The following is a 14273-nucleotide window of genomic DNA, read 5'->3' on the forward strand; positions in this document are numbered from 1 at the left end:
ATTCAAGTCACAAAATATTTACTGCAGGGGCAAAACATGCTACATTCCCAGAAAGGGAGCCAACACCACCAGGAAGGCAACACACGAGCACAAAAATCCTAGGCCAGAGCTTTGACTTCCTCCTGCCTGGAAAATAAAATGACAAAACAAAATGAAAACACTTGTCTTGACAACACTACAGTAGGAAGATGTGGCCCAAGAAGCTTCCTTTCTCAACCAAAAATAACTTTTCTTATTTTACTTATTCTTTTCGCATCTTTCAAATGCTCCTGTTGCAATAAATAGTCACCACCTACTCCATCATCTACCTGCACTGCCTTGTCTAGAGTATCAAGACAGGACAAAATACTCTTATATGGTGATTTTAACGTAGAGTGTGGAGATGGAAAATGAGATTCACTCACTCTATTCATGATGGCACTTCTAAAACTGTACTTTGCAAAGTCACTGATGAAATAATCACACCAGCTCTTGCAAGCTCTTATTAAGCGCAGATTAACAACCAGCTCAGATATTTCAGAAAAGCCACTGGCATTACGTTTGCTGGCTTTGAGTGCTAATTTACAAAGAATAAACAACCCAGCTTATCTCTCTGTTGCTTTTTCAAAAGCATTTTCCTGTAACATCAGTTCACAAACACCAAAGAAAATTTACCAGGCTGACACCTCTGAGCCTTAGAATGACAGTGGAGGAAGTATTCAGTGAGTTCAAACAGAAGCAAGCTTCTACCACAGGAAACCTTAATTTTCTTCCACATTACAGAAAGTTTGAAATACATATTCATAAATCTCATTTGACTGGTAGAAATATAAAATGTATCTAAATTCACTAAGTTGCCAAGACTATGGAAATTGTAAAGATAATTATCCTGCAACTTTTAATTACATAAATAGAGAATTTGCCTTTGTTTTTGCTTGCAAGAAAATAAACAAACATAGTCCAATTTGCTAAATTCTCATGATAGTGCTTTTTCAAGACAAACAAACTGAACTCAGACAACATAAATTTATTTTTCAGTATCATCCTGGGGGTGGGACAAGCCTCTAGAGAAGTATTTTGTACTGCTTTCCTTTAATATGTCAGAAAAAAACCCCACAATAACATGCTCACCCCAAAAACATCAGTAAGAAGTGTCTTAATACGTTATTTGTGTTAATATGCTAAACTGTTGATCAAAATCCTTTGTAAACAACAGAACAAATGCAAAAATTACATCTTTATGCTCAGGTGACACTTTGTTTTCATGGATAACATCAGTAAACCAATTTTCAAAGCCAGAGGAGCAGACACATATCCTGATATTGAAGTATGAACTGTAAAAAAAAAAAAAAAAAAAAAAAAAAAAAAAAAAAAAAAAAAAAAAAAAAAAAAAAAGGAGAAAAAATATAATTAGTAGTTTAGTTAGACTTAGGACAATGAAATTATATTTTGTTGAGGAAGCCTTCAAATCTCACACTACATCCATTGTTACCATCTTGAAATCCACCTGGATGAATTTAGTAGATATGAAGGGATTCAGCTTCTTTGCAAATCCAGCTGCTTGCTTGGTAACTAAGTGCTAGTTACAGCTAAAAAGTCACAAAAAATTACTTCAAAGGGAGTCAATCAAGATTTCCAACAGAATAACCCAGGAAAATACTGAATAGATTTGTATTAAATTGGGTTTCAGCTCTAGGTATCCCAATAGCAGTGTTGCTACACTGAGAGACCTGTCCTTTGCTTTTCAGTTTGTCTCACTTTGCAGGGCAGAACGTCACTCATAAGGGCACATGATGCAAGTGCTAACCCCTGAGTACCTGCACTGATTTGAAACTCCTTCAGCTGTGCTGTGATAATGTTATCTTCACTTTGGGCTGAGGAATTATTTTCACTGATGTGAGTTTCTGCACTGTGTGATGCATTTAATGATAATTCCAAACCAAGCTAGGTGGTCTTAAAGAGTTCAAATACTAAGACCACCCTTTTACAAGGAATTTATTTTGACTTGAAAAAGTTTTCTGTGCTAGAAACTATCACTTAGTGCTTGCAAGTGCAATACAGTCAAAAGAATCACAGAAAAGGCAACTGGAAAGACTTGCACAGTGGTTCATGCCCTGCTCAGGAACAGGGCACAGTCTGGGGCTGTGTTCCATACAACACATGTATGTTGTCTGTAACAAATACAGACACCTACAACAAAGGCATCAGTCAAACTAGCACATCATGCCAATGACCTCATTGTTTCCATAACACAGGCATGATGTCAGCTTGCCTCTAGTGCTAAATCACTGACTAAAGTCACTTTTGGCATATACAGAGACAGGCTCAAAGATACCGCACAAAGTTACAAATTCTCTAACTTCACTAAGACAGACAAAAGATCTGAGGGGAAAAAAGGTTATGTTGGCATAAATGGTAAAGTACCACTGGACTGCTAAATTCTGGCCTTATAGTCCAACACAGTCAGTAAAAACAAAATACACACCTGACTTTGACAGCATTAACATGAGCAACAGAAGATTCCTGTAGCACAGACTCAAGGCCAATGCTGCAGGGCCAGTAACTTCATAGGAGGGTTCAAAGTTGGAATGTCCATAAAAATGTGTTAGTCACTGCAACAAAGCCTTCTGCCACACCAAGGATTTTACTCAAAAGAGATTACAATTAATAACCAGCTTTCAGAAACATTCTTTCAACAAACTATTTTTCTCTTCACTTATATTACAAATTACTTCCCTCCAGCACACTCCTCAACTAAGGCTGAAACATGTTGTCAGTTTTACAGATGGGTAAACTAAATCACATGGCTAACAAGTTTGACTTGTTTCTTAAAGATACAGATTTAAATAAAAAAATTCCTTCCGTGAAATAAATTGAATTTCACTACCAACAATGTAGGGGAGGTGAGGAAACAATTTTTTCCACTTTTTTTTTTTTTCTTGATCAGCAGAGCAGTGGCACAGTCAGATCCAGGATAAAGTTTTCAGTTATTTTTTTCTGTCTGAAATATGTTCCCTCTGGAGAACTCACCATCATACAGACAGATAGAGCTGCAGCCCCTTCCTGTGTGAGGCAAATCAGCAAAAGTGATCCAGGTCTCAAGATACTTGTTCAACTCCCAGCCTGTCTCAACACAAAGATTCTGCCATCTGAATTCACATTTCCTCTGAGCAAGGTGAAGAAAGAACTGTCATTCTCCTGAGCAGCTACATGAGGAATCTGAAGTGGAAAAGTTTAAAAAAAAAAAAAATAATTCCAAAACCTGGACTACTGAAAGTGAAAACAGAGGCTGTACTGCACTGTAGCTATGCTGTTAGTCAGACTTAAGCAATAAACTTGCCATGGAAAGTTCTCAAGGAAACCAGTCTGGTCTCCCTGGTAAGAGAGAATATCTGGGAGGAGAATTAAGAGCTTAATAATTAAACCTGAGCACAGGCTTTTGCTTAAGAAAGGCGTTTCAAAGCTAAGCTTTGAACACACTGCTTCACATACCTCTGAACTTCAGGCACACTGCAAATCTACCCCTGCCAGTTTGAAACTGCCTCGTTTGAGTCCTGGTGCAGCCACAGCAGCACAAAGCTCAGCACAGGCTACTCAATCCTCAAACATAGGCCCAGCCTCAGGCTCCGGTAAAACCAGGCACCCATGGTTGGAAGAGAAGTGACAGATGTGAAGCAACTCAAAGTACTTCTGAGACTTCAACTTGCAGAAGGGGGGGAAAAACAAACAAACAAACAAACAAACAAAACCAACCAAACAAAAAAACCCAACCAACCAACCAAAAAAAAACGCAATGTGAGTTTCACTGGGAGGAGGAAACATTATTCTGATTTTTCCTCCTATTCAATATGAGCAAGGCTGGCCACTATAGAGCTGTAAATGTCACAGAACAAGTATTATAATATTATGTCCCTGCTTTTGAAAAATTTAATTCCCAACCTTGGAATCAAATTGAACTTTTGTACAAATCTATACAACTTCTCTAATTTCAATGGAACTACAGCTTCTTATGTTTAGAGCTGAAAATAATCCACTACAGTTTCTGTCCTTGGAAAATGCTGTCCTATGATTGCTTCAGAGGAGATGCATGGTCTAAGCAGGCATTTCAAATTTATTTTCAGCCAAGATGATGGGAAATAACCACATTCATTTAGTTAGTGATTGGTTCTATTACTAAAACTGACAGAAATCTTACTCTCTTTTCCTAAGCTCCTCTTATTTTAGAGGAAGAAGAAGCTGAGGTTGTTGTAGCCCAGCAGCTACATAAATGTCACAGGTTGTCTGGTATCCCAGGAATACAGCAATGGTCACTTCAGCTTGTTCATTCCCACAACAAAGCTTCTACCCTTCATGTGACATAAGGTAATGCCTGATGGCTGAGTGAATAATCCTGTATACTCACAGTAAAAATAAACACACCTCATACTGAGCTGCATGTGACAGGTATGTATGATTCCTCTTTTGCTGCTTGTGTGAAGCACAGAGTAAATCCATTCATTCTCTTCTGACAGAAGAATGAATAAACAGTTCTACCAAGACAGATTAACTCAATCTTTTTATCCAGGATGTCTTAAAAGATGATTTGTACTCAATAAGGTGTGAGCTTTTTAACTCTAAAAGACTGTTGAGATATAAATGCTCCACTTATTTCATACCAAAACTGTTTCTTACTGTGTCTTCCTGCATGGAGACATTAACATGCCATTCAAAATCCAGTTGTTTTTTATTCAGAGGAACACAAGGAAGCTTCATGTGCTCGCTGTAAGCCCAGTGTACAGGTAAGTGCTTATCTCTGAGTTCTAAAAACATATATTAAAACAAATGCTAATTAGAAAAAGGATTATTAAAATATAAGACAGTAATTACTCTCATGACTGTTGCATAGTTCAATATGGCTCAGAAACACCATTAACACAGGAATTGTGCCTAAGGGAGCAGTCCACCTTTCCAAGTAAGACTAGCTGTCAACACTGGCAGCTACACCCCCTGCTGGCAATTGAATATTCAACATGGGAGACCAAGGAAAACTCCAGCCAACACCTAAATAAACTCTTAGGAAGGTGGAAATAATGCTGGCATCAGGCAAGGATAAAAACAATAGAGCAGTGAATCCTCAGGCACCAAACTACAGTGAGTGTACACGTCACCCAATGCCCGTCTGCAGGGTTGTATTTCCAGTGAGTGTGGCACTCAGCTGCCAAGAGAAAAGGCAAAGAAACACAGGTGAAAAGGTTTACAGAGCAGAAGACAAACAGGTAAAATTGCACCTGAGGATAAACTGGAGACCAGCATCACCTCTGGATTTTGATGCTCAAGATGGAAAGGGAGAGAAATATTAGACTGAAGCCTTAACTTGAATGAAACACATTGGCAATAAATTGATGCTGCAGTCTTCTCATTTTTTAGGCTGAGTTCAGCTCAGATTAGGTCTGAGGTGGAATATGCCTTGCATAAACAAAAAAAAAAAATCATTTTTGGTTTGGTTTGGTTTGGTTTTTTTTCCCAGGTTATCTTCTGAGTCATAGAAGAACGCTATCATGGGTTGGCACATGTAGAGGAATTTTTAGAAGAGCAAGGCCACAATCTTGTGATGAGAGGTTTGAACAATCCTTCCTATCAGGGAATAGTATAAGGCCTTGTATTGTTCCTATGCTGCTTCTGTGCTGCCTGCATTAGCAAGAAAATAGCAAATTAACAATTTACAGGCCCTTCTCATGGATGCTTTCTCACGGATACTGGAAGGCATGTAGCAACTTGCTGTCCTTTCTCATGGATGCTGAAGAGAAATGCTGATCGCATGACAGAAAAAAATCGACCATGCAGCCAAGAGACGTGGACCAATAGAGTCTCAGTCATTTAGAGTGTCTGAACATAAGTTTTTAGCCAATCAGCTATTGCTTAACAGTGCGTGCTTTAGCCTCTAACCACATAAATATTGGCTTTCTAGAACAATAAAAGGAGATCAAACTTAATGACATTGATGCTCGTTTGATACTCGGCTCCTTTCTTTCTACAAAATTGTGACCCCAATGTGACGAAGAATCTGCAGTGAAACTTCAAACTCTGGATGACAGAGACGGGAGCTGCGAGAAAGGAGACGCAGAAGTGGCCTCACAGAGACAAAGTGGGAGCTGGATTCTGAGAGTGCACTTCAGACTTCTGCAAGGTAAGAACTGTGAGCATGGAACTCGAGGCTGCAGTTCAACTGCTGGAAAGCATTCTCTCTAAGAGAGTAAAAGCAGTAGAAGTTAAGAAGATTCACGTTTTAGTGAAGTGGGCACAGGAGCAAGGGCAATTACAGGAAATCCCTTTGCTATTCAGCCCTGCAGCATGGCAAGATGTGGGGGAATGTCTGTGGCAGATGGTAATAGCTGGTGGAAAAGCTGGGAAAGAAGCTCAAACTTAGAGGAGCATTTGGAAGTTAGTGACTGAAACATTGAGTGAAATAAAAGCAGAGCAGCAGGTAGCAATGATTGCTCCACAAGCATTGAGCCCGGAACCTTCCATGGGTGCCGAGAAGAAAAAACGTGGACTACTTTTTGGTACTGGCCGCATGCTACCTATGAGGGGAATGGCTGCAGTGCTGAGTCATTCAGCTGCCGATGTGCAACGCCGTGTAGAAGAAAAGGAGGAAGTGTCTGCACCCATGCAGGCAGAGACTGAGCAAAATACAGAGTTAACTACCGACAGTTTTTCTCCATGGACGTAGAAATAAGAGGGAGAAGTGAGCTGTGAGTCTCGAAAAATTTATCCCCGACTGCCATCTAGTGGATCCAGCAGTTCAAGTCAGTCACCAAGTTAATCAGGCTCACAAACTCTGGCTGCCTCACATCAGCCTGAAGAAAGATCAACAGAAGCTATGATGAAAAAAGTTTTAGAAAAATTAAAAGACCTTACTGTGGAGCGATAAGGACAAGACAAACATCAAGAAAAACCTACAGTTCCTTCTTGGACAACCTGCACACAGCAATGTCAAAATGTAATGGAATTAAAACACTTGGATTTAAAAAGTCGACCTCAACCATAGGCACCGCAATCAAATTCTATGCAAGTAAAACAAAATTTGCCCTCTCAGTGGTCAGGAGTCATTAGTGATGCTATACTTGAAGGAGAATGGGAAGCTGCTGCAGCAATCTCTTGTCCAGCTGTAATAGACCATGCAAATCAAGTAGCTGAATGGAGACCACATGATTGGAAGATTCTGCAACAAGCAAAGCAAACTGTCACTCAGCATGGATTGAAATCTGAAACTGCAAAATCAATTTTGTCATGGATCTTCACAGCAGATGTCATGGCCCCTGTGGACTGTCAGTATTTAGCAAGATTGTTGTTGACTCCATCTGAATTTTTAATGTGGGAAAGTGAATGGTACAGAATAGAGGCCAACAAACAGTGGTCTCAAGGTCATGATTTATATGGAATTACTGCAGACATGATCACAGACAAAGGAAATTATTCATCTACATCAACTCAACTATCATATCCTTTAGCTCTGCACCATTTGGCTGCTCAACTTGCTCAAGATGCTATGTTTAGTATACTATGAGATAGAAAAGCTCCAAATTTTTCCAACGTGAAACAGGGAATCAATGAAAATTGTTCTCATTCTGTCAATTGTCTGTGGGAAGCAATTAAAGATAATTCAAATTTACCAATTGAAATGAAGGCTCATCTCTTTCAAGCGCTTGCATTTGACAATACCAACAGGAAAACAAAATCCATTTTAATAAATTTACTACAAGGATCACCTGTTGATCAAATTCTCTCGTGTGTCAGCAGAGCAGAACAACAATCACAGACTGCTATGGTAGCAGAAGCAGTGAAAGAAGCAGTGGGATCACAGACCAAATTAATAGCAGCTGCTTTTAAAGCAGGAGAACAACATTCAACAACTGTTTGTTCCAAGAGGTGACAAAAAGAAATTCTATGCTATTGATGCGGACAGTCAGGACATTAAGGACAACTTGCACTCAAATTGTCTGGTGTGACAAATGTCAAGTTGACAATCATGCTGCACTAGCCTGTCGGAAATCGGGAAACAGATTCAAGAGCGTAAAAGGAGGCTGTGCGAAGACAACAGTAACCCCCGCCTGAGATTTTTACACCAACAACTGCCAGCCACCAGAGGGGGCCTCAGAGTGGATATGGAAACAACAGTAAACATCACCTTAACTAATACTGCAGTCCAGAAAATTCCATCAAATCCTAAAGGCTCTTTATCTAGTCAAGACAGTATTCTTTGAGGAATCCTAGTAGGAAGGTCATCAGCTGGTATAAAAGGACTCATTGTAATTCCAGGTGTCATTGACTGCAATTTTGAGGGACAAATACATATCATGGCTTATACTTCGAATCCACCAATATTTGTACCCAAGGGAAGAAAGATAGCTCAAATAATTGCACTTTTTAACAATCAACCACACTGTACCAGTCAAAAATATGAAGAAGACTTTGGGAGAAAATGGCGAGGAACTGAAGGATTTGGTTCCACAAGACCAGAAGTTTGTTTTACACAGTCAATGTTACAGAGACCCATACAGACTCTTACCATCACATGTATGGGAAACAGAAAGAAAATTGCAATGATGCTTGACAGGGGGGCGCATGTAACCATTCTAAGTAAGCAGAAATGGCCTGCTGAATGGCCAGTCCAGACACCACCAGGACAAGTGTTAGGTGTGGATGGTGCAACTGCTCCTCAACTCAGCATGCATCCAGTGACCTTTTGTTTTTCCAAAGGACGGATAGTGGTTTTGCAACCTTATGTGATGCCTTTGCCAGGAGATTTAGAAGAATTGACTGGATGAGATGTATTGTCACAAATTGGAGTTGTCATCACAACTGCACCACTGCAAACTTTTTAGGACAGGCCACTGAAGTGCAACCTCCAACTCCAGCCCTCAAATGGCTCACAGATAAACCAGTTTGGGTAGATCAGTGGCCAATGACAACTGAGAGGCTGCAAATTGCACAACAACTAGTAGCAGAACAACTAGATACTGGACACATAAAACCATCAGTCAGCCCATGGAACACACCCATTTTTGTAATTCCCAAAAAGTCAGGCAAGTGGAGACTGTTGCATGACTTATGACAAGTCAATTCACAGATGCAAGCGATGGGAGCTTTGCAACCAGGTTTACCATCTCCAATCATGTTGCCACAAAAATGGCCTTTTTTAATTATTGATTTGAAAGACTGTTTTTTCACTATTCCACTTAGTGCTCAAGACACTCAACGGTTTGCCTTCACTGTTCCATCTGTGAATAAAGGAGAACCAGCCAAGCGATTTGAGTGGGTGGTCCTTCCGCAAGGCATGAAAAACTCACCCAACTTTACATTGATTGGGCCCTGGAACCAGTTCGACAGCGTTTTAAGGACACTATCATTTATCATTATATGAATGACATTTTATTTGCATGACAGCAGACATTTAGCAGTCAAGAGCTCAAAGACAACTGTGCTTTATTGGCAAACAAAGGACTGCTTGTAGCTCCTGCGAAAATTCAGCAAACAGCACCATGGAAGTATTTGGGGTGGAACATTTCTGACTCCCAGATACACCCACAAAAAATTGTTCTCTCTATGAACATTTCCATGCTGCGAGATGCTCAACAGCTTTTAGAAGATTTGCAATGGGTGTGGACCATTGTGGGAATTACTAATGAGGACCTTCGTCCATTGCTGCCACTTTTGTGAGGTCATGATGTTGCTCAATCTTGTCAACTATCTGTTCAACAGTGAGAGTGCCTGTGGAAGTTAAGTCAGAAACTCCAGACAGGTTGGGCCTCTCAACGACTTCCAGAAGTACCTTTGTCTCTCTTGATTGTCAACTCAGAAGATAGTCCTTTTGCAGTCATCTGTCAATGGCAAAAGAAAAAGGGGGAATGTGACCTGGAATCAGATGCCATTGATGCCATTGACATTGATTGCAAGAAGCAAAGTAAGAAGAAAGCATTCAGATGTGAACCTGAATTTTTCATTTTGGAATAGATTTTTCTGCCCACATCACCACCCCTCAGTCTTTTAACTTGAACATAAGCTATCGGAGCTGTCATTCGAAAAGGGCGGAGCAGAATTGTTGAGATCTCTGGGACAGAGCCTGCAGACATCAGTATACTTGTCCGAGAAGAAGACCTCACATGGCAGCTTTGACATGCATGTCCATTGCAAGAAGCTTTGTTAGAGTGTTTGGGTGTGGTTCACTCTGAACAACCAAAAGGAGCTCTATGGCAGATAATCAAGAAAAATCAGTGGATTGAATGGCCAAATGTGTGCAACAACCTGTAAAAGGAAGATCTGTATTTACTGATGCTGGAAAAGCCTCGCACAAAGCAGTGTGTGTTTGGAAGGAAGGAGATGTCTGGAGACCTCAATATCTCCAAGGAAGTGCTGGAGACACACTTCAGACCTTGGAACTCTCAGCAGCGTGCTGGGCCATGTCCACCTGTCATCAAGAACCTTTGAATGTGGTGTCTGATGCTCTTTATGTTGTTGGAGTAGCACAACAAATTGAAGATGCTCTGCTAAGAGAGACGAAAAACCCAAGATTAGGACAGTTGTTTATGCAACTCAGAAGTGCAGTCAAACTTCACACAGAACCGTATTGTATCATCCACATTCAAAGTCATCAGCTGGATCAAGGTCTAGGAGAAGGAAATGCTCGTGCTGATGCACTTGTGAGGGCAGTTAGGCACATGCCTCCTCAAGATCAGTTTTGTCAAGCAAGAAACGGTCATGATGTATTCCATCAGAATGCAAGCCCCTTGCGAAGACAGTTTGGACTTTCGCATGCGGAGGCACAAGGAATTGTTCATGCCTGCCCACAGTGTAGTCATTATGGACCAGATCTTGATCTGGGTGTTAACCCTAAAGGTCTCAAAGCATTAGAGATCTGGCAAATGGATGTTACACATATAGCAGACTTTGGAAGACTGAAGCATGTACATGCATCTGTAGACACCTATATAAAAATGGTGTGGACCACTGCTCAAACAGGTGAAAAAGGAAAGCATATATGCAAACACCTCACCACCTGCTTTGCTGTTATGGGCGTTACAGAAAATACAAAGACAGTTAATGGTCCTGCTTATATCAGTGAAACTGTCAAGGTGTTTATGTGACAATGGGGTGTGAAACATATCACTGGTACACCACACTCTCCTACTGGTCAAGCTGTCATTGAACACATGCATCAGATCCTGAAAAGCTATTTGCTGAAGCAGAAAGGAGAAGAAAAGATCTTCACCAGAGAATGAACAAAGTCTTGTTCACAATAAACATTTTATGTCTAATAGAAGGACATGAAGAACCCCCTGTTGTTATTCATCACTGGACTGTAAAAAGTGGATGACCACAAAGTCTTTCTGATTTGTTTATAACCTACCAGGACCCTAAGACAGGGATCTGGGAAGGTCCTGCACCAGTTCTTTCTAATGGTCATGGATATATGTGTGTGTCCACAGGTGAAGTCCCATTGTGGGTGCCCAGCAGATTTACGCAACCTGCATGGCTGAAGCAGAATCCAGACAACAGTGGATATGAACACTGTGTCTCACCAAACCAGCTGCATGACTGATCAACTTATTGCAGTACCAGAGATTGTCTCCTGAAGATATAGCACAACGAGTGTTTAACAAGGAGTCATTTGGAAAGAGAGTTTTATCAGCAGAATTAAGGGAGTGTTGTTCTTTAAGTTGTAGTCATTGTTGCATTGTGGCAACTTTAATTTTGTGCTGTGGTTGCTGTTCTAATATCTTTCAGAGGCAGCACATCACTTCTTGCATCTCATTGTATTTGTTTTTATTGTAGTGAAGAATTTAGTCAGCATACATTTGAGCAACATTGTAGAGATTATATAGGGCTTGGGGGCCAGCAGAACTTGAGAAACTGGATGCCAGAAAGTTGGGAAGAGATCACTCTAGCTGTGTTAAAATCTGCACTCGAAAAAGCTTGTGCTATTGTAGAAGCAAGCTTACGCACTTCATTTTTGGGATGGTCATGTGTCTATTGTGGTGCAGAACAAATTGCAACCTCCACCAAGCAGATGTGCATCAGAACATATGGATTACATGGGCAAATGAGACAAGTCGAAGTTCTTTCTGTTTATACATGACCTCTGCAGAAAACCCTTTTAGAACCTGTCTGATAGGGATTCCTGGGATAAACGTGTCAGAGTTCAAAAATTATAGCACAGGCAATTGCAAAAAAGAGATGTCAGATGCTCATTGTATGGCTGAATTGATTTCCAAATTAACGAAACCATTGCCATGGGACCCACAAGAAGTGGACCTTTTAGGGTCTCAGCCCATTACCAATTAATAAAAAAATTGTACACAAACAGGTTATGGATTTGGCAGGTTGTGGCGGTGCAAGAAGTGTTTTGTTAGGTTTTTATAAGAAGTTTATGTTATGGTTCATTTCACTGTATCCCAGTTCTGTAACCCTTTTGTTTGTTCTGTATAATACGGTCTTTTGTGTCAGTCTTCCCACCCCCCACCTGACTTGTAACATCCCCTCTGACCCCTCCTCGCTCTGGGGCAGCCTGTCTATCACTCCAGGGGTCCCTCCTGGATTACGAAATCTCAGGGAGAGGGCTTCAGGTGATAGGTCCCCTGGGGGGAATTCCTTTAGCTCTGGATTTTAGTGGTCCAAGGCTTGGGGGTGGGCACACCTTGTTACCCCCTGAATCCCCTGATTTGTTGTCTTGCTGTAACCCCCCCCAGAACCCCTCCCCCGCTTATAAGGTGGAGGAGGGAGATTCTCTCGTTCTCTCGCTTGCTGGCCTCTCTGGCCTGAGGTTTGGACCAGCTGCAGACTTCCCGCAGCTGGGCCTGAATAAACATCTTTTAACCTGCAAAGCTGAGAGCCAATCTTTTCTTCTGCTGCCGTTGCTGTCACGACACTATTGGGTCCAGCTGCTGCTGAGAAGCTGACCAGCAGGTAAAGATCACCTGCGTGCCTTTCCGAACTGGGAACTTCTGTGGCTGAGCAGACCCGAGCTAGCCAGAGGTCATCTCCCGCCCGGTGCAGGGATGGAACCAGCCACAGCGGGTCTACATTTGCAGGTGTTCAATTTGTTAACTCACATAAATGGTCAGGATGGACAAATGTGACTTCCACGTCACAGTGGTATTCAAAGGCACAAATAGCTATTGTGGAAGCAACACTATCTCCAAATCACCTCAGGGTTTTGGATGCCTTGGAATAGAAACTATCAAAAGTCGGATGAGTCTTTGGAACAATGGCACTCCCAAAGCTATTCCTCCAAATGTATTTTTAATTTGTGAGGACCATGCTTGGCAGGGAATTCCCTCAAATGTGTTTGGAGGCCCATGTTACTTGGGGAAACTAATTCTTTTAGCCCCTTCTATGAGACAGTGGCTAAATGTGACCATGGCCGATCATGTGCAAAGGAAGAAGAGATCATTAGGATTGACACAAAAATGTAATGATGAAGTTAATTTGATGAGTGTTACAGCTAGGACCCTTTCAGATATATTTACACCAGGTGCAGCTGCTGGAAATGCATTGAAGAAATTAGCACGCTTAGTTTGTTGGGCTGAAAAGCAAGCAAATGCAACTACTATGGTAATAGAAGAATTGTTAATGGATCAAAATAGTTTGAGGCATGCCATTTTACAAAATAGAGCTGCCATTGATTTTCTGTTGTTGGCACAGGGACATGGATGTGAGGATTTTGAAGGAATGTGTTGTATGAATTTGAGTGACCACAGTGAATCCATTCATAAGAAATTGCAATATTTACGGCAGCACATTCAGAGTATCCAACAAGAGCAAGGCCTGTTAGATAGCTGGTTGACCAATTGGTTTGGCAACATTCCAAGCCGGCTGAAAGAACTAATTAAAGAAGGCCTGAGATTTTGCGGATATTTGCTAATATTTGTTCTTGCTGGATGCCTGGCACTATCTTGTGTAAAAAAAGGTTTAGAAAAGGTAGTGAATCAAGCATGGATTGTACAAAAAGAAAAAGGGGGAATTGTAGAGGAATTTTTAGAAGAGCAAGGCCACAATCTTGTGATGGGAGGTTTGAACAATCCTTCCTATCACGGAATAGTATAAGGCCTTTTATTGTTCCTATGCTGCTTCTGTGCTGCCTGAATTAGCAAGAAAATAGCGAATTAACAATTTACAGGCCCTTCTCACGGATGCTTTCTCACGGATACTGGAAGGCATGTAGCAACTTGCTGTCCTTTCTCATGGATGCTGAAGAGAAATGACAGAAAAAAACCAACCATGCAGCCAAGAGACATGGACCAGTGGACAGTCATTTA

This window comes from Hirundo rustica, chromosome 5 (genome assembly GCF_015227805.2).
Source record: "Hirundo rustica isolate bHirRus1 chromosome 5, bHirRus1.pri.v3, whole genome shotgun sequence".
Classification (NCBI taxonomy): domain Eukaryota; kingdom Metazoa; phylum Chordata; class Aves; order Passeriformes; family Hirundinidae; genus Hirundo; species Hirundo rustica.